This window comes from Oreochromis niloticus, linkage group LG8 (genome assembly GCF_001858045.2).
Source record: "Oreochromis niloticus isolate F11D_XX linkage group LG8, O_niloticus_UMD_NMBU, whole genome shotgun sequence".
Lineage (NCBI taxonomy): Eukaryota > Metazoa > Chordata > Actinopteri > Cichliformes > Cichlidae > Oreochromis > Oreochromis niloticus.
Genome location: NC_031973.2, coordinates 11,598,539 through 11,612,120, shown reverse-complemented (window position 1 = coordinate 11,612,120; position 13,582 = coordinate 11,598,539). Strand labels below are relative to the sequence as shown.

Sequence of the window (13,582 nt, the reverse complement as noted above, 5' to 3'; positions counted from 1 at the left end):
AAATTCTCATCATGTTTTCTTCCCCAAAACAAGGCATGAGCATTGAACGTTTCTAGAGAGCATTTTCAAACTATTTTAGCATTTGACTTGAGCTGTAACAAATAAAGTGTTGGACAGATAATTATCTAAATTAGATTAGATCTCATTCAAAGTGCATTTTGTTATTTGTTTATGCAGTAGTGTCACTTGAGCACCACTGGGAATGGGTTTTACATTACCCTATTTATGAAAGGCATTGAGAGCACAGGTGCAGAGAATTAGAGCCAGGAGGAAGCCACACAGATCTTTCAACCGTGTGGTTGTTGGTTCTGATGGTAGTGTCGTGTTTTTATCTGTTTTTGCACTGTGAATTTGAGCTCATCTCTAACTTTCAGTCATTCTCTCAGTTTTGTCTGTTTTCTCTTTGTTTGTTTTTTTTAAGAATTAGATGATAAAGTGTTAAAGGTATTGGCCATGGTGGACGTTAGTTTTTTTTCACCACAGCAGGTTGGAAATGACTTCAAATTGAGTCAAGTGGCCTTTTGGTGCTTCGATCATCTCTACAGATACAATGACATGGAAACCAGTACAAATATTTATGGTAACCCAAGTTTAAGGATCAGAAGATGTTTCCTAACCTATACTATTACAGTACATCTTATTCACCAACACACATTCATATAAGCACTTTTTTAAATGTCTAAGTTTTGTATCTGCCATTCACAAACATTCACACTCTGATGAAAGCATTGGGAGCAACTTGGCATTCAGTATCTTGGTCAAGGATACTTGACATGCAGAGGTCAAACCATTAATAGATGACCTGCTGTACTGAACCTCCTGAGCCACAGCCACCCCAACATAAATATATTTAAATAGCAAAAGATTAAATAGTGGTGTGAGTTCAAACTCGGAGTTCCCCTTTTTTCCAGCTAGATTGAGCAAAGAAGTTTGTATGACTGCCACATGAATGGGAAATATACCTGAAATATTCTTTATTACCTCATTTGCATCAGTTTTACAAACACATTTTATTATAGTAATATTGAAGAAATATAAATATTGTATCTGCTAAACCTAAGCTTTTAAGCATATGAGCGCAGCCTTGCCCCGACTCCTTAGAGTGAAGCAATGTGTTTTCATCATGCACATCTGAGACTGGACTATCAATCAATATATCAACTGACATAAACAGATACAGTATATACAGAGTTATTTTATATACTCTGTGTATTTTGAGAATGAAAAATTATAAGGTCATTGGTTATTAAGCTTTCAGGGACATAATTTTCCATCTTACCACCTTAAGTGAAAACATTTAACTCTTCATTGCTATCACTATTATCTGAGCTGCTTTCCTGAACAAGATATTCAGTGACATTTTCAGCATTATATACTAAAAACAACTTTAAGATCCCAGGGAAGAAAAAATATACCTATAAATTAAGTATTCTTATCGTTCCTATTCATTGAATCAGCCCTTTTTCCAGATCTTTTAGCAAGAAACTACTTGATCAGAAAAAATGTTTCTGTAGTTAACAGATTTATGAGTTTATCTAATTGTTTTTGTTAATGTATTTGAGCACACGATGAAATTAAAACTATCAAATTGTACAAACTGTTAACTTCTTTTTTGTTTAAAATTGCAGCTCCAGGTTCAATTCGGTTATCTTAATTCTAATGTAATGTTCAAGGATTCTTTTGTAATATGTATGATGGTATTTGTCTTAATTTGTAACTGCTGAATAAAAGAAAACTTGTATTTGCCTAAAAGATATATATATATATATATATATAAATATAGTGATGGTATGCTGGACTCATTCAAACTCAAGTAATTGTGTACTGAATAGTTAAGAAAGTAAGATATAATCTAATATGTTAAGTCAAATTAGTTTTTTATTTTACATCCAACTGAGCTCTTTCTCCACTCCAGTTTCCTGCAAATAAACTGTTTACTTGTGAGACTCTGACTAAAGCTGGAGGAAATAAAAATACAATGTTTGTAAAATCCTGCTGTTTTGAGGATTCCAGAAGCAACTCGACACAATCAGAGAAATTCAGCCTCTCTCTGCAAATACAACTTGGACGCTCTTGACACCCAGCAATGCGCCATCTCCATTTAGTAAACTGGAGTCAGACAAGTTTTCATCTGCAACTATCTTGTGATTAGGAGAAGCACCAAAGGCCATGATGTGTTTAAAGCAGCTTCTTGTTTTATCTGTAATTCATTGATTTCTGCAGGTTCTCTAGTAGATATTTATGGTAATCCTATGCAATAGTTTTTGACACCTAGTTAGCAGTCAGAGCTTGTCTTGCCAGCTATGAGCATGGTTTGAGTCTTAGCCTATGACTGCCAAGAAAACGTGTGAATTAACAAAATGTAAGCTATTACCAAGTCAGTTGGCTCCCTCACTAGGGAGCAGGTCTGATGCAAACAGTTTTAAGAAGGCTACTAAAGGGCATCAGAGTGGATCTATAATATTAAATTGGCCTGTAGGTTTTCAACTTATAAGGTGCTGTGCTTTATTTTCTTCCTGCTACATTATACAAATGACTCAACAGTAACAAAGGCTTGGACAGGCTTAACAGACAGCCAGGCAGGTTAATTTTCCAAATTAAAGGTTAGCATTAAGAGGTCTCCTTTTAATAGCTAGGATTAATTCCATGGTATATTTTAATTTATAAGGCTGTCACTATGTTTCACCTCTAGCAGAAGGATTACTTACACTGTAATTTGAGTGTCAGGTAAATCACAGTAATGCATCTGTCCTGTTCCTCCTAGAAGTAGATTATATATACACAATTCTACCTGCTTGGCCATATCCTGATGAATTGCAGCAGGCTGAGGGATGCTCTAACTACAACAGCACATCCATCTTGCAAAGTGTAACAATTTCTCTGCTACACCAAAGGTTCATATTGGCAGCAGCTGCCGGCACAGATATAAAACTCCAGCTCCAAATTAACTTGGCAGGGATAATCCCACGAAATGATAGCTAAAGCGATGGAAATAACATTTGTACAAATTCCTTGTGACCCAAGCCACATCTGTGTCCTCACTGCCAAAAATTCACAAAAATGTAAACAGCCTTGCAGGTACGTCTGACACTTTAGCTGAACATTTCGGACCCGTCTGGTAAACGGAACTCGGTGTTGGCCTTTCAGCTAAATGAGACGTGCTGCCAAGTTGCACGTGCATGCTAAGATGCATCCTCTTCTTTGGGTTAAATAAGCCCCCGAGCTGTTGCTGTTGGTACTTCTAATTGCAGCTTTAACCTTGTGTTAAGATACATTGCAAGTAACACAGAGTAACACACAACCAAAAGCAAAAGCTTTCAGCATAGTGCAGTTATTAAAAAAAATCTCAGTTAAGTCATTTCTCACAGGTGAGAAATGACTGGGGCACTGAAAGGTTTCCCAGTTGCTCATCAAAAAAAGAGTAGCCAGGGGTAATTGGGAAATCAACACATCTATCTGTGGTGCTCTACTTTGTTGAGGTGCCCACAGGTCTGTGCTGAGGCCCATTAGAGTGACATCTGGAAGACAGATACTGAAGTCACACACACAGAGAACCACTAATTCTGTCCTTCTACTGCCCTGCAACCCCAAGAAATTCAATGGCAACACATGGAATTCATATATATATATATATATATATATATATATATATATATATATATATATATATATATATATGAGAGAGAGAGAGATATAGAGAGATATATATGAGAGAGAGAGAGAGAGAGATAGAGAGATATATATATATAGAGAGAGAGAGAGAGATAGAGAGATATATATATATAGAGAGAGAGATATATATCTATGTGTACATATATATATATATATATATGTACACATAGATATATATACACACATAGATATATATATTCAGGAAAAATCAGAAATTAATCAAGCATACCATTTAACAACTTTTTTTTTTTTTTTTTTTAGGAATAAAGAGCTTGAGCATACTGGTGGATTAACCATTACAGAAACATAAAAAATTACTGTGGCAGTTGTGAATACTGTTACTTTAGGGCAGCTGTGGCATAAGCCCTTACATTGGGTGGTTGTATAATAACTGTATTAAGCACTGTACCTGCTGCTCAGCATCATGGTGACTCCCAGTGTCACCTAAGCGTTGTGGTGCACCTTTTAGCAAAGCCAAAAGAAAATATGTTTTGTCTGTGCTTTTAATTTACATTAATTAAATATTTCACAAACATGAAAAATGAATAATTGATGAGAAGTAGCAGGTTTCACAGTTGTTCTCATTTTTTCATGAAATGTTTGGACTGCTTGTCACAAAATGAAAGGTCACACTGGACAAGTTTTTCAGCACTAAATAATAGAATGACAAATGTCAAAGATAACAGTTTGACAGGCCTCAACTAGTACAAGGAAGATGATTCCCAAACAGCTATTACAGGAAATCATGCATTATCTTTGCATGGTGTGCAGCAAATCCTTAAGAAAATTAGTAAACTCGTCAAGTGGATAACAAAAAATTACAAAAACTATTCTTTTTACAGCAGATAAACATATAAGTCATGTCCTTAAGAAATAGGAAAAAAGATCAGACACAGTATCTGAGAGATAAATCTCACCTTTCAGCTGATCCACTTTACTTTTGGCTAAAGCCTCAGCAGAAATGATTGATCATGAAGCCCGGAGAACCAGGCTTCATGATCTTCCTGAGAGCTTCCTGAAGACTGCTTAAAGAAAACTTGCCAAAAAGAGTTGCTTTTAGGAATAAAGGTGGTCATCCAATAATATTGTGAATATAAATATTTAAAAAAAAATATTTCATATACACATGAATCTTGTGCTCAGAGCTTGTTCCTGTGCTGCCATGATTAGTGACTCTGTGCTGTCCTTCAGTCCTGCTTTGCCCAGCCACTGGTAGGATTTCTCGATATCAGCCATTTTTTCTCTCTGCTCCAAGACTTCTTTATCACTACTTATTTTAATATCATACTACACATCTAGACCTTGTGGTTTCACAAACCTCTGTTGTTCAATTATTTCTCAATTATCTAAATTAAATTTTCTTCCTTTTCCAACCCTTTTCAGTTTTTATGTTCTCCTGAAAGATATAAATGTCTCTGCTTTTACTAAACAAAAACAGTTGAAATCACTGAACTTCTTTTTGAATATTTAGTGGAAAACACAATATTAAACCTTGCATTAAATAAATAAGATGTATATTGTGAATGTGGATATTTGCATAATTGCAAATAGTTTTCTCTGCACACATCATCCCTTTGTGCCACAGTCCCATAAATCATACCACTAGCTGCTGAGGGGGGTTGTTCAGCTCGCCAAAATCCATCTACATGGCACAACTGGATACAGATGGTGTGGGAAATAAAAGCCAGTTCGGCTCCCCATGCATCATTAATACAAGCAATGACCCCCAGCTTGGCAGTGTCACGCAACCGTGAGTTGCCAGACATACTCAGCACCTCAAAGTCCCAGTGAGATATCTCCGTAGCACACAGTTTGCTGCGTTATTGAAGAAATTTGAAATTGTTTCTCACAACGATCATTTCTGCACATTAAAACAGGTTGGTTTTCATGTGATTTTTTTTCCTTTCCTTTAATTTTTCCTACTTATCAGTACATATAGTAGCTTTTTTTTTTTTTTTTTTTTATTCATTGCTTTAAATTTGCAAGGAACCAGAGACAAACCACTGTTTGCCCAGCAAACCTTTGTGACTTATGGGATTACACCAAAAAGAAGATGAAGCATGTGACTTGCCATTAAACTTCCCATTGTTTACTGGAGCCAAATGCATTTTGCATGCAAGTCATTCACTTGATAAAGCAGATGAATGTCTGTCAGCATGGTAGCTTAATCACTGGATGCTCAGCACAATGACAAACAGCCTCAGTCCACCACTTCACACAGACAACATCTTCTGGAGTGGTTGCTCCTCCACAGCCACATAAATCCTCTCCCCTGATCCACTAGTCTCATCAGGAATACATAAGATGACTTCATTGGAGGATCCATCTATCACAGGGCACCCTGCACGCACCGTTATTTTCAAAGTCCAACTCCCACACTAAAACACAGCCAGAATGCAGCCGGATACTGTTTCTAGTACAGATCATTCAGTCTTACACTGAAGCCCGCTGTCACTTAGACGCAAGCTTACAAAAACACCAGTCTGTTTATGAAAATTTACAAAGGCAACAAAGGATTTCCTGTGACAGGCAAGAAGCTGAAGACGACATCTTAAAGAGCTGACGTCTCTTTTGATAGACTGCTTGAATGGCCTAAGATTTTTAAATAGACATAGAGAACAACACAGCTTCTGACAGCCGGTTTGTTCACGGTGACGCAAAAAACTCTTTCGCATACTAATGAGATACATGTATGTTTCCACTAAAGTCTGCAAGATGTGCAGTCTTCACGGGACATAGAATTAGCTAAATGATAAAGCTCTGACAAATAAAGTCTTCAAATTACTTGTTTTGGTCAAACATTGAAAACACAAAAAATATTAAGTTTTAAATAAGAGAAAATCTTTGATTACAGAAAATAAAAAGAAGGTGGAAGTTTTTAGTTTTGTTGACAATATTCTGTTGAGATGAAGGGAGGGTAAACACTTTACAGATTTTGAGGGTTTCAACACTGACCAGAAATCTCTTAGCCAAGTGGGTGTCTAACCCACAAAGATTAGTTTTCAAAACAAAACTGCTCTGTGGCCGTGAGCGCAGTTTATGAATGCACATTGCAGGAAGACAAGTATTATAGGGTTTTTCCACTGTGGTGGGGTTAGTCACACCAAACTATGCCATGAGCGACTGCGAGCAACTGAGACGCCCTGGCTCAGTGCAAGTTTTCACCTTGATGTGTTGTGGTGTGACAGTGGACAACAACAGCGAGGACCAAGACACGTGCCGACCTTTTCATCTTGCTATGGCTGCTTCTTTTCATACGATTCTCCCACACAAAACTCAGTAACTGACCAAACAGTGCAGAATCTGTACTACGCTGCATTTCTGATAATGCCTTCACAGCAACCACACCTCAAATTTTAAAGGAAAACATGGATGTGTCAGTATGCGTCAACAGTAGCACAACGGGGCTCCAATGACACTGAAAATCTGTAATAACAAAAATGACGCAGATATCTAAAGTTGGAAAAGCAGAACTCAAACTAAACAGAACTGAAACTATTTAAGCAAGAGGTTAATACTAAATATAGGAATTTTCAAAAATGTAAGTTTCTCTCTAATCCTCAGAGCAGACTCATAGACCCTGAGGACACAGCTTAACTGAAAAGACGTCATGTCGTGGGAGTGGGAGGGGTTCACATTGCCGAGGGTTGATTACATACTGAATCTACAGCATGCAACATGCAGCCAGTGCAGAAGAAAACAAAGGTTTGGTAAAAAGCCTGAAAGGAGGGTGAAAACTTTACAGATTTTTTACATATTTCGATATGTCTAGTGATCGGTGCACCAGTGAAAACTTGATATAAAGCACCCTGCAGCAGTGGCTGAATTTTTTTTAAAAAGAAACAAGACAGAGGTCAGATGCTTCACTTGTAAAACACAGTGGTGCTACAGGATGGAAAAAGGCCATGTAAGAGAACAAAATGGGTGCCAGTTATCAGAGCAGGGCTGGAATGCATGAGTCACTGAGAAAAAGAAAGCTATGTGTTCAATATCAAAAGCACTGATCTGTGGTGTGGTGTGAGGTACAATTTTGAGGAAGCCAAGTGAGACAGTAACCCTAAACCACACGATTGCATTTTACACAAAACATGCAGATACAGGATGTGCAGAGAGTATGCGACATATCCGATGCTGAAGTTTACCAACATGCAGTGTGCTCTCTTTCATAATGAATATAAAAGAAGCATTCATTCCCAATGCAATCAGGGCACCTTTGCTTACAAACCCTGTTTTACTTGCCTGATGTACAATGATACTGTCCATGCTTCCTTATCATTTAAAGCTAGATCAAATGTTCAGGGCCCAGCATAACAGACTGAGAACACAAACAAGCCTGCACAAGCTGTAAACAGGTACAATCTCTCTAGCATTCAGAAGTACAGTGCTTCAGTGTATTTTACAGACGAGTCCTCAGTGATGAGTGAGAAAGATAACAGGAGGGGAGAAGAATTACTGAAACTGTTAGACAGATTGTTTTTCTTTTAAATAACTACTAAAATCTGAAAAGAAAGGGAGGTACTTGGCTTCCCTTGACCACCAGGGAAAAAATGCCACAGGATCTGGTCAGAGGCTTTTAGGATGAGACAGAGCTGTTCTGGGACACACTGTTGCCCCATCTGGTGCAAAATGTCCCAGACGAGTTCTCACAGAAAACAAAGAAATGTGGGGCAAAAGAAAGCTGGCAGGAAGACAGACCATGCACCAGTGTTCATTAATACTTCCGCTTTCTAGTTCATTTTGATAAATCATGACACCGCCGGGGCGGAATATGAAAGCGTTTCAAGATTTATGGACTGGGTTATCCCGGTGAAAATTACACCTAAATTAAAACCGCATGAATAAACAAACGCACCGACGTGGCAAATGCATGTGACACTAAATGCACAATGGCACGATTCACATGAAAGTCTTCACTTCTCTCTGCTAATAAAAGCTGCCCCACTGCACAAAACACTTGGGTTCATCGTGTGCACTTGCACTAATCCGGTGTGTAATTCAGCCTTCGTCCAAACATTGGGATACGTTTCATCACTGTCAGTGTCTAATGACCTTAAATCCATGACTCTGAAAAGACCACAGCCCTTTGCATATTTTCTTTTAAATTCTCTACGGTAATCGTAATGGTAAAGGTCACTTAAATTGAATTCCTATAGACTGCATCTGCTGTCTATTGCATTCCCTTCCCCTGAGAAATTTCAACATAGATAGATTAGCATTTCCTCTTTATCAAACTTACAATATATAACAGCCTATAGCTTGGGTGTAGTTTATAAAACTACATCCTTGGAAATATACTAAAAGTTAGCCTTTGTCATTTTCTCAACAGAATGCTTGATTTTGAATACATAAAAAAATCCATTAGGAAAAACAAACCCTGCTTAAACAGCTTTAGCTTGTTATTTACATTCCTGTGATCTACATATAAATCTCATATCAACTTAAATGAACTCCGCCCCTTTTGAAAGATTCTTTGTGAAAGTAGAGGCACTTGGAGCCAGGCAACATGCATTATTCATGGACTAAACGGTGGGTTGAAAAACAAAGGAAAACGCACAACTCACCACTGCAGTGAACAAAGATAGGTCTGAAAAAGAGAGCTGCAAAGTTCAGTACAAGCAGCTTCCACTTCATAACCAGCAGAAAAATCATTTGCATCAAGTGTGAGCCATCGATTTTATAAATGAGATATAGACACGTAATGGTTTGGAGATGACAAATTTTAAGCTGGAAGTTTATTTATTATAAGTTCTGCATTTTGGCCATTGACATCACTTCCACTCCTTGCTCAGATGTTATGGGCAGGGAGTGGAAGTGGAAGTGACTCTTTACCCATGATGAGGAGTCACATGTCAGTCATTTATCAGGTCAGAACTTGTCATAGTCATTTTCTGCTTATCATGTGTTTTACGTCAATTTAAACCTTGTCTTGGAAAATAATTATAGTGCTGCAATAACCCTTAGGGAGTGAGAACGTGTTGGCAATAAATATGGCTTGAAACTTGTAAATTAGGCCAAAAATAAAGAAATGTATACAAAAGAAAAGTATACTGAGGTCATAAATCAAGAGAGGAGTAGGGTTATTTTCTCTTAAAGTTCTGTCTTCTTGGCTTCTGCTGATCTGCTCATGCATTCCCCATCGTTTTTCAGAACCCGAGGCATCTTTTACATACAGACTATGGCCTGCTTAGCAATAAAATCTTCACCACGTCATATTTACATGCATTTTTCTGACGAAGTGATGTTTCACATCAAAACTGATCTTATCCTTTCTGTGAAAGAAGTGTGATCATCTTCAGGACTGGAGAAAAACCAGTGTTTGAAGCTGTTAATCCCGCTGTGCTCACATTTACACGTAATCAAAGCCTCATTGAAAAAAATCTTTCTTCTCATACTTGACAGAAATATTATTCATTCATAGCTCTGCTTCTTCAAGTTGCGAAATGAATGCCTCATCAGCCCAGTATGAAGAGCAACGTTGACGCTACACCAGTCGGCCAGAAGTTTGATATGACAGCTCAACTTAGGCTGGCCAGAGTAATTCGTCAAAGTGCTTCAGTCACTCCGGAAATCTGTTGTGGGTAGAATTTTTTTAAAAAGAGCTCAAACAAAAACAGTGAGGCTGCTAGAGGCCACGCACGCTACCCTCAGTCGAGGCATTTAAATCATTTTAATCATCCATCCCACTCACTGTATAATAATATACTGCAGTGAGAAAGAGAATCCCCACCACACTTACGCCTACGACTTCCCACATAGACTGTGTCAACTTACAAACAGCTACACATCCTGGCACAGACACACACACACTGTATATATCCTGCCACGCCATGTAAACAACATGACATGATATATAAGGTTTAAAAATAAGTGCTCTTTATGGATAATAGCAATTATTAATTTCATCACTGGTTGTTCTTTAATTTATTTTTTGAGTGAGTGCTTAGTAGTTCATGATATGTAATTAAAAAAAAGATGACGTCTTCACATTGCTTGCACAGTTAACTGCCCTTAAAACCCACAAATATGAGATGTACGGTGACACAAATCATTTAAGTTGATGGTCGCTATAGGATGCTTGGCATTTCTGCTTGATAAATGTCTCAGCTCTTTAAACACTTCATTAATTCCTTGGCATTCATCTAATCAATGAACTGCTCCAGCCAGCACTGGTGCTCTTGACAGATATCCCATCACCTCTGCATTGTCCTGCCACTTAAGTGCTCTTTCGCCGATTAAGTTCTCTCAGCGTTTGAGACCACTGCAGCCACTGTGCTACCTGTGCTCAATTAAAAGCTCAATTACAGTAATTAAAATCCCGTGTAGTAGCTACTGTGCACATTAACTTAACCAAGCCGAAAGTTAAGGGGGAAGGAGGTTAAAGTGAGGTGATTCACACCGAGGGGCATGTGTCAGCCACTAACCAAGCACATCACATGACTCCATAAAGCATCAGCATATTCTAATTTAAATGTCTACCTCCTGCAAATTCTTTCAGGCAGTTAAAGATAAATGTGCAGGTGTTTTCAGATCCTGCTTGACTGTGAGGTGCGCCTTTACGCGCAATCTCAAAAAGATGCCGTCTCCCTCCCAAACACCCCCCGATCACGCCGGCTTCGCGGCAGGCATCAGTGGTCGGTCTGGTGTTGTTGGACAAAGAGAGGACCGCTCCGTCCCTCCAGAGGCTTCTCCTGCTCTCATTGGTCAGCAGGAAATCCTTTTGTTTGGTCTCTCACGGTTGAAAATCCTGCATCTCATGAATGGAAGCCAAATTTTCTCGCAGGAAATGTGACCAAAGACCTCGCTGTGGTTACTTTAGAATAAAAGCGACCGCTTCACTGATTGCGACGCGAATAAGATTTCCTCGATAGTTTTGCGAATGATCTCCACGATGTTCGCCCACAATAGGCGCTCTTGTCGGCAACTCTCAGGAGCGGCGGCTCTCTCTGCCGCTGTAAAATGAGTCAAATCTTGGGTTTGATTAGAATACATAGTGACCCATTCATTCCCTTTAGGGAAAGCGGGCGCCTCTGCGCTGAAAGGAGTCCGTTATACTTATGATGTCTCCGGCCGTAGCTATACACTGTGCGCGCACAGTCAAATCAGCCATAAACTTTTCCATTTCTGCACCCGCTCCCCTCAGACACACAGCCAGAGAAGCGAGTGCATGAACTATTTTGAACTGGCGCAGACAACAGGTTTCACAGAAGAAAACTGATGTTAAAAAAGGTTAAACAGCCGTGAGAACACAGCAGGCTGCTGTGTGAAATAAAACCTACCATGAGTTTCTTTATTGGAGCCGGCAGCGCTCGCACGTCCGGTCGGATCAAACAACTTCTCATAGCCGGCTCATATTCCCTGGTCAGTGGTCACGGGATTTAAAAGCATTTGTAAATCCACGCAATTGTTCTTTGTTTTTTTTCTTCTTGTGGTTCTTTCCTTCACGGGCGGTTACATGAGAACAAGTTAAAGCATGCAAGCCAGGCTGTGTGACAGTCTTTCTTTCGCTTCTGCCTCTCGCTCAGGCTCCCGACGCGAACAGTGGGAGTCAGTCTCTCTCTCTCTCTCTCTCTCTCTCTCAGTCTCTATCTGGTGTGATGCGTGGGTGAGAGGTCAAACGGATGACGCGCGGGTTTCCTAAGAAGAAAGGTAGAAATCAGTTGTAACTGTGGAGTCTGGGACCTTAAGCAAAAATTCACAGAAAGGGAGGGATGACCCTGCAAAGAGCATCCATCACTATTGTGTTATAAATAAGCTGACACCAACAAAACAAATGGGAAACCTAAACAGTTTCTATTTCAAAAGTTACTTACTATAATTTTCAATGTAATATGAAATAATAACATAAAAGACGATTTAAAGAAGAATTCAAAACATAATTATTTAAATAACTTAACTCTAGAAATGGCAGAGGTGGTTCTGCCGGGATCCTCTTTGTCTTCCTCTTTGTCTTTACATGCCAAAGATCCATGATGAATTTGTTGTGGTGACACTTGGGAAATAAGAGAGCATCTGAAATGACCTTCTAGACTGGAGAGGACGTGTTTATTTTCAAAACAATGCCCTACACCACGCAGACTGGTTATAAAGTATTGATATAAATACTAGCTTTTCAGCTCTGCTGCTCGTGTCCTAAATCCAACGAACTAAGTTAACAAATGTAAGACATCAAAGTAAACAAAAGAAATGATGTGATGCTAGACAAAGTTATCCTATTCAAGTGCCTCTTCCCCAAGGCTAGACTTGCAGCATTTAGTTATTTAGTGTTATATTTAATTGTTGGAGTTACAGACGCAGGTCCTCTAACTAGGTTCATTATGAGTGATTTACATAAGCAAAAAAAAATGTGAAGTGTAAGCATGTTTAGATTACTATGAATTTCAAAAATATCCGTGTTTCTTAATCGAACTGAAATATCTAAATATGTATATAAAATATACCCTAAGAATAAAAAGAAAAAAATTGAATGGCTTACTCTAGAAATGGCAAAAGAGGTTCTATGTAGTAGTTAGCACGTTTCCCTTTTAGACCTAAATCCCCGGTTTGATTCTGGGAGGAGACACAAGCATCCAGTGTAAAATATGTGACAGGTGGATCGATCTGTGGTGACCCTTGGGAAATAATCTGAAATTGCCTTCTTCACTAGAAACAGCCGACACAATTCGTGCCCTATGAAGTGTTAATACTGTAAAAATAGTCTGATCATACTAGGCTGCTCATCTAGCTAATTTAACTAGCTAGCTTTCCATGATGCACTGTGCGTTTCTCCTTCATTTATCTCTTTTCACACTCTGTCTGTTTATACACCACTGCTTTATTTAATCATTAGAAATAATTAAACTCTGTCCTACAGTTTCCCTTTTGTCCTGTTTCACTCTGCTCTCGTCTCTTTCCCTTCATCCCCCAAACCGTC

General features: G+C 38.7%; 1 protein-coding gene across 2 annotated transcripts in view; it reads right to left on the bottom strand.

Annotated features, from left to right (window-relative positions):
• Window positions 1–12,234, bottom strand: part of chst15 (carbohydrate sulfotransferase 15) — a 39,653-nt gene extending 27,419 nt beyond the window's left edge. For both annotated transcript variants that reach the window (XM_025909743.1, XM_005471401.4), the window contains exon 1: window positions 11,949–12,234. The gene's annotated coding sequence lies outside the window, so the exon portion shown is untranslated. The remainder of the gene's footprint in view (window positions 1–11,948) is intronic.
• Between the last annotated feature and the right edge of the window lie 1,348 nt (window positions 12,235–13,582).